Consider the following 16496-nt stretch of genomic DNA (forward strand, 5'->3'; position numbering starts at 1 on the left):
ATGGGACTGTGATAGAGGCAAGGTTCAATGCTGTAAAGAGCAATATTGCATAGGAAGCTGGAATGTTAGGTTCATGAATCAAGGCAAATTGGAAGTGGTCAAACAAGAGATGGCAAGAGTGAACATCGACATTCAAGGAATCAGCAAACTAAGATGGACTGTAATGGGTTAATTTAACTCAGATGACCATTATATCTACTACTGTGGGCAGGAATCCCTTAGAAGAAATGGAGTAGCCATCATAGTCAACAAGAGTCCAAAATGCAGTACTTGGATGCTATCTCAAAAACGACAGAATGATCTCTGTTCGTTTCCAAGGCAAACCATTCAATATCATGGTAATCCAAGTCTATGCCCCAAGAGTAATGCTGAAGAAGCTGGAGTTGAACAGGTCTATGAAGACCTACAAGACCTTCTAGAACTAACACCCAAAAAAGATGTCCTTTTCATTTTAGGGGACTGGAATGCAAAAGTAGGAAGTCAAGAAACACCTGGAGTAAGAGGCAAACTTGGCCTTGGAGTACAGAATGAAGCAGGACAAAGGCTAATAGAGTTCTGCCAAGAGTTTCTCTTTTAGTCCTCCATTAAAATCATATGATTTCTAATAGAAAATAAATTATTGTTACTCCAAAGTGTTTCAACTCTTACTCATGTTTATCTTTTAAACCTCAGAAACCACAATCTTGTCCAATTATGTCAGTTCAGTTCAGTAGGTCAGTCGAGTCCAACTCTTTGCGACTCCATGAATTGCAGCACGCCAGGCCTCCCTGTCCATCACCAACTCCCGGAGTTCACTCAAACTCACGTCCATCGAGTCGGTGATGCCATCCAGCCATCTCATCCTCTGACATCCCCTTCTCCTCCTGCCCCCAGTCCCCCCCAGCATCAGAGTCTTTTCCTATGAGTCAATTCTTCGCATTATGTGGCCAAAGTACTGGAGTTTGAGCTTCAGCATCAGTCCTTCCAATGAACACCCAGGACTGATCTCCTTTAGGATGGACTGGTTGGATCTCCTTGCAGTCCGAAGGACTCTCAAGAGTCTTCTTCAACACAATTCAAAAGCATCAATTCTTCAGCACTCAGCTTTCTTTATAACACAACTCTCATATCCATACACGACTACTGGAAAAACCATAGCGCCTTAGCACACACACATGGTGCGTATAAAAGTTACATTTTCACTATTCTACAGACTAAACTATGCAACAGAATTATGTCTTAAAAAAACAGTCTAAATACATGAATGAAATGTTTATTTCTGTCTTTTTCTTCTGGGAGGCAGCCCAGTGGACACAGATATTTATTGGTTTGGCCAAACAGTTTTGTTCAGGTTTTTCTGTTAAGTTCTTCCAACAGATGTTTGTAAATACACTGAGGTCATCCTGACCAGCAGCATTTGACTTTTGTGGGCACAGAGCTGGTGGATGGCCCTACTCTCTCAGAATTACTATATGCAGACAGTCCACCTGCACTTGGTCTGCTGCCTCAGGTGCCACTGCAGGGACCCTCCCCGCAGCTGTTCCCCCAGAAATACAACTGGGACAAGGTGACTTGTCCCACGCTTTGTGCCTACCTGCACCTCGGCAGGAATTATTGTCGCCATGCCAACAAGAATTATCATAGCCATGCCAACAAGAATTATCATAGCCATGCCAACAAAATTATTGTAGCCATGCCAACAACCTGGGCCTCAGTGTAGCAACATGGTGATGAGATCTTTGAGGCGAGACAATGTGGATTCAAGCTCTCATTCAGTCACTTTCTGGGATGGGGTGATTTTTGTTCCATTCAAGTTCCTTCATCTGGGAAATGAGAAAGAACATCAGTACTTATTTTGGAGTTCAAATTCAAAAGGATAGCATGCATAAAGCATTACGACAAGGACTTTGCAATCTGTGATATAAAAGTGAATTTGAGTCCAATTTAACATCAGTTATCAAGGAAAGTATTTTCGGTTGGGAGCCAAGAACACATCTCAGTTTCTCTGCAAGATCTTCGGACTCTGAATGTGAACACAACACTGAGAAACGGCAGGATGACATGCAGGCATTTGGCACTGGAGACTAGTTTCCTGTCGCAAAATACAGTTGGAATCCATAGTCATTCCCTTCACTGTGTGCTTGTGCAACTCTACTCACTTGACCTTCAAGCACCTGATCACAGCCAACTCCCAAATTAAACATTTCATTTCACCATTTTGCCATTTCAGTTTTTTCATGGAAGTGAACCCCACCCCTAAAGAAACACAGCTTCTTCATGTTTATGCTTCACCTACCTTGTACACATCATGGCATTTATGAGTATATTCAGGTCACAAAAGTTTGAAAACAGCCCACTGATTCATATATACCTTGGTGCAAAGACGACAGACAGCTTCTGGGAGCATCTGTTATTTACCAGGTGGGATGCTGACCAACCCATCAATCAATGAATAAAGCCATAGAGATCTTTAACATTTACTTCTGAAGACCAGCGGGCCCTGATTCCAGCTCCACAGAAATGGGGAAAACAGAGACTTTACTCTTAACAGGTGCAGACGAAGCCTCACGCACCCTGAGACGAAGCTGAGATGAAGGGCAAAACACAATGGTTTGCTAGGATCCTGGATGGTGAGACCTGCCTGCTGGTCTTGAAGGATCTCTGAAGGGTGGGGGGTGGGCTGTGGCTCACTGTGGGGACACAGATCCTGAGGGCAGAACTATCAGAGAGCACTCATCTGTGTGAGGTCTCCATCTTGGCCCGACACTGGATCCACTCAGAACCTGTAGGCTATAGCAATGAGGCCGCTAAGGCCAAAGGATGAAAGGGCCAGGATGCAGCCCTAACTATCAGCAGACAGGCTGTCCAAAGGCTTCCTGTACACATGACTTTCGATGTAACTCTACCCACAAAAGGGTCAAGACCCAGTTCTGACCATCACTGTGAAGGCACAAGCCTCCAGACCAGCCTCACCCAGCAGGGTTGTTGGTCAGCTGCTCAACCGTGTCCAACTCTTTGTGACCCCTTGGACTGCAGCAAGGAAGGCTTCCCTGTCTTTCACCATCTCCTGGAGTTTGCTCAAACTCATATCCATTGAATCGGTGATGTCATCCAACCCTCTAGTCCTCTGTTGCCCCCTTTTCCTCCTGTCCTCAATCTTGCCCAGCATCAGGGTCTTTTCCAATGAGTTGGCTCTTCACGTCAGGGGGCAGACACCAAAAGCAAGAAAAGTAGAGTCCCACAGCTTGCAAACCGAGTCCACAAATACCTGTGGGACACCACCCTGTGATCAGATGTCCTCTGGCCCTTGGATCAGGATAAGGGTGCCTGGGATATCTCCTGCAGAGGGCCACTTCTCAAAGGTCAAGAAATGTAACTACGCTACCAGATAGATAAAAATACAAATAGTAATTTACACAAAACGAGGTGACAGAGCAATATGCTTCAGAGGGAGGAACAAGACGAAACCCCAGAAGAACTAAGTAACAGGGAGATAGACAATCTACTTGAAAGAGTTCAGAGTAATTGTAGTAAACATGATCAAAGAACTTGGGAGAAGAATGCACGACCTGAGACCTGAGAAGTATTTAACGAAGACTTAGGAAATATAACAACCAAACAAACAGAATGGAGGAATATAGTAAATGAAATAAAAAAAAAAAAACAAAAACAGAAACTAAAATAAATCAGAACAGGCTAAACGAGGCAGAAAACACATCAGTGAGCCAGAAGAAAGAATACTGAAAATCACCACTACTGAACAGAATAAAAAAGACTAAAAGGAGATTTTAAGAGACCTCTGGGACAATAAGCCACTAATATTTGCCCTGTAGGAGTCCCAGAAGAGGAGAGGAATGATCTTTGGAGGCGAAAACAACTGAAACCACACTAATCTGGGAAAGGAAACAGTCACCCAAGTCTAAGAAACACCAAGAGCCCATATCTAAATAAAAACTTCATCGTAAGGAGAAGCCAAAAATCTGTAACAGATACGTAATCAAAATACACATGAAAATACCCTCAACATTCTGAGACTGTCCACTGTGTCACGCTCCTTGGAGCCCATCCACTTACCAGGTTGAATTCTGCCCAATGCATGAATCATTCAATAAAGCTAATGAGGGACTTCTCCAATGGTTCAGTGGTTAAGAATCCACCTGTCAATGTAGAGCATCAGGTTCCATCCTGGGTCTGAGAAGATCCCACATGCCACAGGACAATTAACAGTGTGTGCTGCATCTACTGAGTCCATGCTTTAGAGTCTGTGAGCTGCAACTACTGAGCCCTCGCATCTAGAGGCTGTGCTCCCCAACAAGAAAAGCCAACACACACAGCAAACCTTGCATGCAGCAACGAAGACCCAGCACAGCCAAAAATAAAAATAAAGCAGATAAGACCTTTAAGTTTATTTGATGCAATTTTTGTACAGTAATGGAATTCAGTCTAAAATGCACTGCTGTGCTATTTGGATTAGTCATATGAATGTTCTGGCATAGAGTGTTGAGAGAGTAACTTTAGTTACAAATTATGACTATGTAACCCCCAAATTTTATGTTGTTTGATTCCATGGTGACAAGAAATTGTTCTAGATTATTTAAACCTGAGAGCCGAATGGTGCCTTCTTAGCTGCTGTTATAAGTACTGCAGTGAGAGAAAACTGTGTTGATGGAATAAACACCATTCATCCAGGGTTGTGACACAAGGGTTTCTATTTTATTCATGGAAACAGGAAACCTTGATACATTCAGAATGTAGTTCTTTGAATACAATAGTAGCAAATGGTAATGATAGCTGTTAAATGTGATTCATTCACATACACATAATATCCTGGTTCAGATCAAACTGATGCTCAAAATAATTGCTCTGTGTCAGGGGACGTTCAACTTTAAGGGATCCAATATGTTGCATTTTCTTCTTTAGTGTGCTGTTTCTCAAGGAGTCTCTATTCCTTACCAGTTCCTGGAAAATAGGAACGAGCAGAGCTGCACGCAGTTCTCAGGACTGAGGTCATGAGAAAGGGCACCTGCTTGGATTCCTTTCAGTGACTCCCTTCAGTGACCTTTTACTTAAAGGTAATTAATCAGTTATGCCCCTCTTCCTCAGTATATGGAATGCTTTCTGGCCCTTTGAAGATTGTTATTTGCTTGGCTTTGCTTTTGCTCAATTTTTTTTTTTTTTTTACTGCCTAAAGCTGCCTTGTATGAAGATACATAAACATGCGTTTCTGCAAATAAAGCACCCTTGTTTCGAGACGTGGGTCCCCTGCTTCCTTCTTCTCGTCCACTCCAGTCCCTGGGTCCCAGTCTACAAAGACTGTGACAAGTGGCGCCTGAACAGGGACCTGGTGAACGTCCTTGGCAAGCGGCTGGAGTCGACTGTTAGGACCTACGGAGGTCGGTAAGTGCGGGGTTATACGACAACAGCTGGAAAGCCCCACCACTTTTCTACTTTACTTCATCATTTATTTAAGGTTCAAGGACTTTCGGTTTTGCGTCAGTGGATAGAGGCTTGTCTCCGAACAGTGGTTAAATATAATCCCTGGTTCCCTGATGAAGGCAATTTCAATTTAGAAATTTGGAGCTGGGTTAAAGAAAATGTTGAACAAGCTGTAAGACGGGGAGAAAATATTCGAATAAATTTCTGGCCCTTGTGGGCCTTCATTTAAGCTGTGATCTTGCTATTTCAAGGCCATTCTAGCCCCCCTGATATTCGTCAACAAGCAGAATGCTCATTATACAAATATAAATTATATGATAAGACTCTACAGAAGGCCCAATTACAGCAACATAAAATGTTTCAAAACTTCCCCACCATCCCTGCTCCGTCTGTCCCAAGTGCTCCTCCCCTATCTCTTGTAATGGGCACAAAACCAAAGGTCCCCTCAATTAGAGGACAAAATTAATCTGATGATGATTATTCTGATGCTCTCTTTGACACTAAAGCCAACAATACTTTTTTTGCTGACAAGAAGCCCCTAACACACACTTATATTTATGAAAACAGACGATCCACTCATTGTCCTTCACGACGAAGCCTTTCTGATTTACTGGCTTTGCAATCACGAGTCTCTGAGGCCTATGTTCTTGCCTTTCTTGTGTTAGGAAATGTTTATGCTGAAGGGCAACTAATACCAGAATACGAATGCATTGATTTTTCTCACATGCAACAGATGAAAAACGCTGTAACTGTGTACGGCCCTCGTTCACCTTTTAGTAAAGAACTTCTAAACGCATGCTTGAAAGTGAAAGTGAAGTCGCTTAGGCATGTCCGACTCTTTGCCGCCCCATATACTGTAGCCTTCCAGGCTCCTCTGTCCATGGGATCTTCTAGGCAATAGTATTGGAGTGGATTGCCATTTTCTTCTCCAGGGGATCTTCCCGACCCAGGGATCAAACTCGGGTCTCCCGCATTGTAGACAGACGCTTTTATACCTTCAATAAAATCATTACTCAGCCATTAAAAATGAAATTCCATCAGTTGCAACAAAATGGATAGTCCTGTAAGTAAAAGGTCACTGAAGGGAGTCACTGAAGGGAATCCAAGCAGGTGCCATTTCCCATGATCTAAGTCCTGAGAACTGCGTGCAACTCTGCTCCTTCCTGTTTTCCAGGAACTGATAAGGAACAGAGTCTCTGAGAAATGGCACACAAAGGAAGAAAATACAACATATTGGATCCCTTAAAGTTGAACGTCCCCTGACAATTCCCCCTTTTTTATTTTTTTCATAATTGGGGGTGATTGTAGATACTTTTGTGAAAAAGGCCCGGACCAATTGAGTTTGTTTAGTCTCAACAATTTTAGTTGAAAGGCATCAGTATACTACAAATATAATCACAAGAATAATTATCAGTGTTATAGCTCCAGATCCATTACTATGTGTAATACTTTGAAACCATCCTCGAGGGTCTAGCCCAGATAATTGATTAGCTAGCTGTTCAGCTAAGGTTTCCAAATTGTTGGAAGAGAGTAGACTCTTAAAGAAGGTTCCAAAGATTTCCTTTTGTAATAATTGTACACTTAAGGAAGCGTTATCACGTATGTTTTACAAGTGAAATTTTATTTGTTCCCAATAGTAGGCACCATAGTTGAACTGAACAGGGGTAATACAAAATTGAGTAGAATTCCAGTCACATTTTAGCATAACTTGTTTTTGTAAATCCATTAATTGATATCTGACCCATTGGATGGCTGTTTTTATTTCCTGTATTTCATCTTGAACTTCCTCATTTACCTGAGCGGTCCACATAGTATGAGTATCTTTGGTCCAGTTTTGAATACAGTTGTGTGTTTGAATTGAGGTTTGTAAAGCAATGCCTGCAACAGCGGCAGTAGTGCAAATGGCTATTAATCCCAAAATGCCAAGAATTAACCATCCAATGAATTATTTAGATCATTAAAGTAATTGAGTATGTAGCTGGTAGGCAAGTCCTGCCATGGGACCCTCTTCCCAGTGTCATTAAAGATCTACTGGCAACCATAGATTACGTCGAGATTGAAGAATCAAAAGGGATTCATTTTTCAAAGAAACAGAGGAAATAAGACAAGTATACAATTTAAAGTCTTATTAAACTGCAAGTTCCCTATAGCTATAAAAAAAGGAAGGGGAACACAAGCTTGTATGAAATATGAATAATTATAACAAAAGGAATAGTTATGTTTTATAACTATTATTAGTTATAAAATTTATAACTATAAAATTTATAAATATAAATATAACTATATAAATATAGTTATAATTATTATAGTTTTCTATTATAATATGTTTTATATTATCATTATATGTTTTATGTTTTATAATAGGCTAGACTATGTATGGAAGGCCTTCCTGATCCTACTGACCATGATGAGTCATGTCCTAGTTTTATATTATTTTCCGCCCTCCCTGTTGCTAATTCACACACACTGTTGAATTTCATAATTCAGGCTGTGTGTGTTTCGAGGAAACACGCACGTGAATGAATCATATCTAATAAGTTGGTCCCTCCATCACACTGATTCGTTCCCAGAGACTATCATGAAACGCATGTAGCAAATGAGTTTGATCAATGTACTACCAAAGACAAGCTCTTAGAGCTCACCACACTATCAGGGTCCAGCCCCGGTAGATCCAGGTATACCCTCAGGAGGAATGGTGTCGGCAAAAGAGGAAAGGTAAAGGGGAGAAAAAGAGGCTTGATCTTCCTTGGTTTACACAGAAAGCCAATAATGTCCATGACACTGGACTTGCTCTGTTCACAGAGACCACAGGCGCCCTCTCAGTGGGGTGAAGACACAGGGCGTCCCCTCCCCTGAAGACGCCAGGCGCCTTCCCGATTCGGTCTTAGATGCCCAGGCAGATAAGTGAAGTCAGAGGGCCCCTGTGCTGCAAAGAGTCGTCCTTAAAAAGAGAGAGAGAAACAGAGAGAGAGAGATAAAGAAAAAAAGAATGATATGGGGATGCCAGGACCCAACACGGGAGATCCCACCCATGACAAGTTCATGTGGAAGAGACCTGACGAACGAGGCAGATCAGGACTCGAGGGACCCCCTGGACCTGCTCGAGCATCTACCCCAAAACCAGAATCTGTCTGTCTTACTATTTTGTGCCTTTCACCAACTCTTCTGACATTAACAGAGGGCTATCCCCGACCACCTTTCTCTGGAAAAATGTCAACTTAGGGCTTCAGTTAATAAGTCTCCTTGGCATGATAGGAGTGTTTCAATTCAAACCCCTCTGATGGCTTTCTAGCTTGACTGACAGGTTTATCCAGACTCTTGCAGATACGCATGTGATTGTTCACAGCCTCCCAACCGTGAAAGACACGGGAAGCCAAAACATTCTAAAAGTCCTAATGGGCACAGAGCTCTTTAAGGGGTGAAAAATTATTAGAATAGTACTGTACTGGGGTCCAGCCCCGGTAGGATCCAGGGATTCCCTCAGGAGGACGGCATCAGTGATAAGGATAGTAAAACAGGAGATAAAGAGGCTTGATCTACCTTGGTTTACACAGAAAGCCAATAAAGTTCCTGACACCGAACTTTCTCTGTTCACGGAGGCCGCAGGCCCCCTCTTGGTGGGGTGAGGATGCAGGACGCCATCTCCCTGGTGAAGATGTGGGGCGCCTTCCTGTTCGGGTCCTAGAAGCCCAATCAAAAAAGTGAACTCAGAGAGTCCCTGTGCCCTAAGGATTCACCATGAAAAAAGAATAGAAAGAGAAAAGGAGAGAAAAGGAAAAAAAGAATGGCATGGGGAGACCAAGCTCTGATGAAGCCGGGTCCCTACCTTTATTTTCAAAAGGAGCTTTAATACCCTAAGTTGTACATAGAGGATAATAGGGGGTGAAGAGTCATGCAAAGTCACCAGTCCTTGACCCTTATCGAGACCAGGCTTTCTTTCTGCAAACTTATCATATACAAAGGCTTTCGGTGATTTTCATCATCTTCTGGTCAGGAGGCCTGTTAACATTTTATGACCCTTTGTTCTGATAAAGGTTAGTTAGCCAGAAAACTTATTTTCTCTAAAAGTGATTTGTATAAAGTTTGGCGCCACTCTCCAAAAGCACTAGATAAAGTTGCATTCCCATAGGGCAAAGGTGCAGTGGGCTGTAGCAAGGAAAGAATTTATTACCTCAAGGGTCTACAGTTGTTAACACCAAGGCCACTACTTATTTTTTCTATATACCAACTATATTAAGATACTCCCAGGGACATAGTGGGCAAGGGATATGGAAACTTGGCAGGAAGCATTGGCTCAACAATGAATATCCTTTACCAGCTCTATTCTAATATTCTTAACTCCTCAAAAGGCTCTATACTATTTGAATATCTTAAGCTCCCCGTGCCTCACGGTTGGGAGGCTGTAAACAATCATATGCATAGCTGTAGTAGTCCAGATAAACCTGTCAGGCAAGTTAGAAGGCCATCTGAGGGTTTTGGATTGAAACACTCCTATTGTGATCAGGAGGCTTATTAACTGGAGCTCTAAGTTGATTTCCTTCAGAGAAAGGTGGTCAGGGATAGCCTCCCATTAATGTCAGAGGAGTTGGTGAAAGTGTAAAATAGTAAAACAGACAGATTCTGGTTTTGGGGTAGATGCTCAAGGAGGTCCAGGGGGTCCTTCAAGTCCTGATTCACCTTGCCCGTCAGGCCTCTCCCACATGACATTGTCATGGGTTGGATCTCCCGTGCTGGTTCCCGGCAGTACTGGTAAAGGGCTTCATTGCTGTGCCAATGCTTGCTGCCAACTGCCCATATCCCTTATCCATTGTGCACCTGGGAGTGCAGTAGTTAACATAGTTGGAATGTAAGAAAAACAAGTAGTAGCCTTGGAATTAACCACATCAGACCTTTGAGCTAATTGGTTCTTTCTTTGTTGTAACTCACTGCACCTTTGGTCTGTGAGAATGTAACTCTGTTTAGCACTTTCTGAGGCTGACATAGATTAGAAATATAAAGAAAAAGCACTTCAAGGGAAAATAAGTATTCTGGTTGAGCAGCCTTTATCAAAAAAGGGTCATAAAATGTCCACAGGTCTCCAAGGCCAGAAGATAATGTACACAACATTGTTTATGGGAAAGGTATGCAGAAAAAATCCTGGTTTCGGTAAAGACAAAACAGATGTAATGTTTGGGCTGACTCTGCATGACTTTGCATCTTTCATTTCCCTCTAGGTACAAGTCAAGGTATAAAAGTTCCTTTTGAAAATTAAGTTATGGTCCTCCCTCACCAAAGCTTGGTCTCCCCCTGTCATTCTTTCTTTCCTTTTCTTTCTTTCTCTCTCTTCTTCTTTCAGGAGGACTCCTTGGGGCACAGGGGCTCTCTGAGTTCATTTTTTTCCTGGGCTTCTAAGACCCGATTGGGAAGGCGCCCTGCGTCTTCACTGGTGAGAAGGCATCCTGCGTTCTCACCCCACTGAGAGGGCATCTGCGGCCTCCGTGAACAGAGCAAGTTCAGTGTCAGGAGCTTTATTGTCTTTCTGTGTAAACCAAGGAAGATCAAGCCTCTTTCTCTCCCCTTTTACTTTCCTTATCGCCGATGCTGTCATCCTGAGGGATTCCCTGGATCCTGCGGGGGCTGGACCCCAGCACGGGGAGACCAAGATTTAGTGAGCAAGGCCCATAACTTTATTTTCAAAAGGAGCTTTTATACCCTCAGTTGTACATAGAGGATAATGGAAGATACAGAATCATGCAGGGTCAGAAGTCCTTTTTTTTTTTTTTTGGCTATTTTATTTTATTTATTTATTTATTTTTTCAAGCACTGAAGATCTTTTTTTTTTTTTTTAAATTTCAGGTATACACGTGAACAGGCTTTCTTTCTGCCAACTTATCGTTTACAAAGGCTTTAGGTGATTTACATCATCTTCTGGCCAGGAGGCCTGTTAACATTTTTCTTCTGATAAAGGTTAACCAGAAAACTTATTTTCTTATCTAAAGGTGATTTTTCTAAGGTTTGGCACTACTCCCCGAAAGCACTAGATAAAGTTGCATTTCTATAGGGCAAAGGTGCAATGGGCTATAACAAGGAAAGAATTTAACTCAAGGGTCTACAGTTGTTAACATCAAGGCTACTACTTATTTTTTCTATATACCAACTATATTAATTAACATACTCCCAGGGACACAGTGGGTAAGGGATATGGAAACTTGGCAGCAAGCATTGGCTCAACAATGAAATCCTTCACCAGTTCTATTCTAATAATTTTTAACTCCCCGAAAAGCTCTATATTGTTACAATGTCTTAAGCTTTCCGTGCCTTTCGTGGTTGGGAGGCTGTAAACAATCACATACGTAGTTGTAAGAGTCCGGATAAACCTGTCAGGCAAGTTAGAAAGCCATCCAAGGGGTTTGGATAGAAACACTCCTATTGTGCCCAGGAGATTTATTAACTAGAGCTCTAAGTTGATTTCTTTCAGAGAAAGGTGGTCGGGGATAGCCCCCCGTTAATGTCAGAGGAGTTGGTGAGAGTCATAACATAGTAAGACAGATTCTGGTTTGGGGGTAGATGCTTGAGCAGGTCCAGGGGGTCCCTTGAGTCCTGATCTGCCTTTGCCTTTCAGGTCTTCTTCGCATGACCTTTGTCATGGGTGGGATCTCCCATGGTGGCTCCCGGCATCTCCCCCTTTTTTATTTCTTAAGACAGCCAGATGCAATTCAGTTGTGAGCTTCTGAGTGCTCAGTCAGAGAGTTTTAACAATACAAGGAAGAATAATTACGAGAAGCAGAATTAGAGCGGCCACAGCAGCATAGCTGAAAATATTAGACAGAATGGTCTTTCCTGAAATAAAATTAGAGAATATATAGAAAAAGTCACTTGCTACTCCTGAGGCAGTAAAATCTAATCGGGACTGTTCCACGGTCTTTATCTGATTATGAAGTTTCTCTAAATCTAAACTAGTGCTGGAGCTATTCCAGACACCTGAAATATGATTTTTAATCTTTTCCCAGTTATAATCTGTCTCGTTTACTTTCAGGGGCGTTACACATATCCACTGGTAGTCGGCATAACAGGACAGTACCAATTTCACTTTTAATGCCTGTAATTCAGTCTCAATATGTATTATTGCTTCTACTAGGGTGTCTACCCTCATTTCTAGTTATCTGACTATAACTTATTGTGTTGCCAATGTTAAAGAAACATTTTTGGACATAGCACCAACATATTGAGCAGCATATACTTGTTGAGTCAATGATATTGCTGCCACAGTAACAGGTAATTGCAGTTATCAAAGCTGATATCCCCAAAATAAGTAAGCCCACGAACCGTCGTGATCGCATTAAATCTCTGATTGTTGTAACACAGCAAGACCTTAGTTATCATACTAATGGGTGGTTACAGTCACAGGCACCATAAGATAGGGTGGACTTTGCACACCATAAAGGAGCAAACATTATATTGAGGGTTGAAACAAGATGAGAGCATACATTGTTCACAAGACACCACATTATGTCCACCTGAATAATTCATTTGTATATTAAGTCTTCTGGAGTCACTAGAGAAGAGAAAAACATAAGGAGAGGGTAGAGAAACTAAAATAGAGTCAGATCAGATCAGATCAGATCAGTTGCTCAGTAGTGTCCGACTCTTTGTGACCCCATGAATCGCAGCATGCCAGGCCTCCCTGTCCATCACCAACTCCCGGAGTTCACTGAGACTCATGTCCATCGAGTCAGTGATGCCATCCAGCCATCTCATCCTCTGTCGTCCCCTTCTACTCTTGCCCCCATCCCTCCCAGCATCAGAGTCTTTTCCAATGAGTCAACTCTTCGCATGAGGTGGCCAAAGTATTGGCGTTTCAGCTTTAGCATCACTCCTTCCAAAGAAATCCCAGGGCTGATCTCCTTTAGAATGGACTGGTTGGATCCCCTTGCAGTCCAAGGGACTCTCAGGAGTCTTCTCCAACAGCACAGTTCAAAAGCATCAATTCTTCGGTGCTCAGCCTTCTTCACAGTCCAACTCTCACATCCATACATGACCACAGGAAAAACCATAGCCTTGACTAGACAGACCTTTGTTGGCAAAGTAAGGTCTCTGCTTTTGAATATGCTATCTAGGTTGGTCGTAACTTTCCTTCCAAGGAGTAAGCGTCTTTTAACTTCATGGCTGCAATCACCATTTGCAGTGATTTTGGAGCCCCCAAAAATAAAGTCTCACACTGTTTCCACTGTTTCCCCATCTATTTCCCAAGAAGTGATGGGACCAGATGCCATGATCTTCGTTTTCTGAATGTTGAGCTTTAAGTCAACTTTTGCACTCTCCACTTTCACTTTCCTCAAGAGGCTTTTTAGTTCCTCTTCACTTTCTGCCATAAGGGTGGTGTCATCTGCATATCTGAGGTTATTGATATTTCTCCCAGCAATCTTGATTCCAGCTTGTGCTTTTTCCAGCCCAGCGTTTCTCATGATGTACTCTGGATATAAGTTAAATAAGCAGAGTGACAATATACAGCCTTGACGTACTCCTTTCCCTATTTGGAACCAGTCGGTTGTTCCATGTCCACTTCTAACTGTTGCTTCCTGACCTACATACAAATTTCTCAAGAGGCAGATCAGGTGGTCTGGTATTCCCATCTCTTTCAGAACTTTCCACAGTTTATTGTGATCCACACAGTCAAAGGCTTTGGCATAGTCAATAAAGCAGAAATAGATGTTTTTCTGGAACTCTCTTGCTTTTCCCATGATCCAGCGGATGTTGGCAATCTGATCTCTGGTTCCTCTGCCTTTTCTAAAACCAGCTTGAACATCAGGAAGTTCACGGTTCACATATTTCTGAAGCCTGGCTTGGAGAATTTTGAGCATTACTTTACTAGCGTGTGAGATGAGTGCAATTGTGCGGTAGTTTGAGCATTCTTTGGCATTGCCTTTCTTTGGGGTTGGAATGAAAACTGACCTTTTCCAGTCCTGTGGCCACTGCTGAGTTTTCCAAATGTGATGGCATATTGAGTGCAGCACTTTCACAGCATCATATTTCAGGATTTGGAATAGCTCAACTGGAATTCTATCACCTCCACTAGCTTTGTTCGTATGTCTGGCTCTAGGTCAGTGATCACACCATCATGATTATCTGGGTTGTGAAGATCTTTTTTGTACAGTTCTTCGGTGTATTCTTGCCATCTCTTCTTAATATCTTCTGCTTCTGTTAGGTCCATACCAATTCTGTCCTTTATCGAGCCCATCTTTGCATGAAATCTTCCTTTAGTATCTCTGATTTTCTTGAAGAGATCTCTAGTCTTTCCCATTCTGTTGCTTTCCTCTTTCTTTGCACTGATCGCTGAAGAAGGCTTTCTTATCTCTTCTTGCTATTCTTTGGAACTCTGCATTCAGATGTTTGTATCTTCCTTTTCTCCTTTGCTTTTCGCTTCTCTTCTTTTCACAGCTATTTGTAAGGCGTCCTCAGACAGCCATTTTGCTTTTTTGCATTATTTTCCATGGGGATGGTCTTGATCCCTGTCCCCTGTACAATGTCAGGAACCTCATTCCATAGTTCATCAGGCACTCTATCTATCAGATCTAGGCCCTTAAATCTATTTCTCACTTCCACTGTATAATCATAAGGGATTTGATTTAGGTCACACCTGAATGGTCTAGTGGTTTTCCCTACTTTCTTCAATTTAAGTCTGAATTTGGCAATAAGGAGTTCATGGTCTGAGCCACAGTCAGCTCCTGGTCTTGTTTTTGCTGACTCTATAGAGCTTCTCCATCTTTGGCTGCAAAGAATATAATCAATCTGATTTCAGTGTTGACTATCTGAAATCATGTATAGAGTCTTCTCTTGTGTTGTTGGAAGAGGGTGTTTGTTATGACCAGTGCATTTTTTTTTGGCAAAACTCTATTAGTCTTTGCCCTGCTTCATTCCGTATTCCAAGGCCAATGTTGCCTGTTACTTCAGGTGTTTCTTGACTTTCTACTTTTGCATTCCAGTCCCCTATAATGAAAAGGACATCTTTTTTGGGTGTTAGTTCTAAAAGGTCTTGTAGGTCTTCATAGAACCATTCAACTTCAGTTTCTTCAGCATTACTGGTTGGGGCATAGACTTGGATTACTGTGATATTGAATGGTTTGCCTTGGAAATAAACAGAGATCATTCTGTCATTTTTGAGATTTCATCCAAGTAGTGCATTTTGGACTCTTTTGTTGACCATGATGGCTACTCCATTTCTTCTGAGGGATTCCTGCCCGCAGTAGTAGATATAATGGTCATCTGAGTTAAATTCACCCATTCCAGTCCATTTCAGTTCGCTGATTCCTAGAATGTCGACATTCACTCTTACCATCTCTTGTTTGACCACTTCCAATTTGCCTTGATTCATGGACCTGACATTGCAGGTTCCTATGCAATATTGCTCTTTACAGCATTGGACCTTGCTTCTATCACCAGTCACATCCACAGCTGGGTATTGTTTTTGCTTTGGCTCCATCCCTTCATTCTGTCTGGAGTTATTTCTCCACTGATCTCCAGTAGCATATTGGGCACCTACTGACCTGGCGAGTTTCTCTTTCAGTATCCTATCATTTTGCCTTTTCATACTGTTCATGGGGTTCTCAAGGCAAGAATACTGAAGTGGTTTTGATTTGCATGTCTCTATAATGAGTGATGTTGAGCATCTTTTCATGTGTTTGTTAGCCATCTGTATGTCTTCTTTGGAGAAATGTCTATTTAGTTCCTTGGCCCATTTTTTGATTGGGTCATTTATTTTTCTGGAGTTGAGCTGTAGGAGTTGTTTGTATATTTTTGAGATTAGTTGTTTGTCAGTTGCTTCATTCGCTATTATTTTCTCCCATTCTGAAGGCTGTCTTTTCACCTTGCTAATAGTTTCCTTTGGTGTGCAGAAGCTTTTAAGGTTAATTAGGTCCCATTTGTTTATTTTTGCTTTTATTTCCAATATTCTGGGAGGTGGGTCATAGAGAATCCTGCTGTGATGTATGTCAGAGAGTGTTTTGCCTATGTTCTCCTCTAGGAGTTTTATAGTTTCTGGTCTTACGTTTAGATCTTTAATCCATTTTGAGTTTATTTTTGTGTATGGTATTAGAAAGTGTTCT

Source organism: Bos taurus, chromosome 18, assembly GCF_002263795.3.
Source record: "Bos taurus isolate L1 Dominette 01449 registration number 42190680 breed Hereford chromosome 18, ARS-UCD2.0, whole genome shotgun sequence".
Classification (NCBI taxonomy): domain Eukaryota; kingdom Metazoa; phylum Chordata; class Mammalia; order Artiodactyla; family Bovidae; genus Bos; species Bos taurus.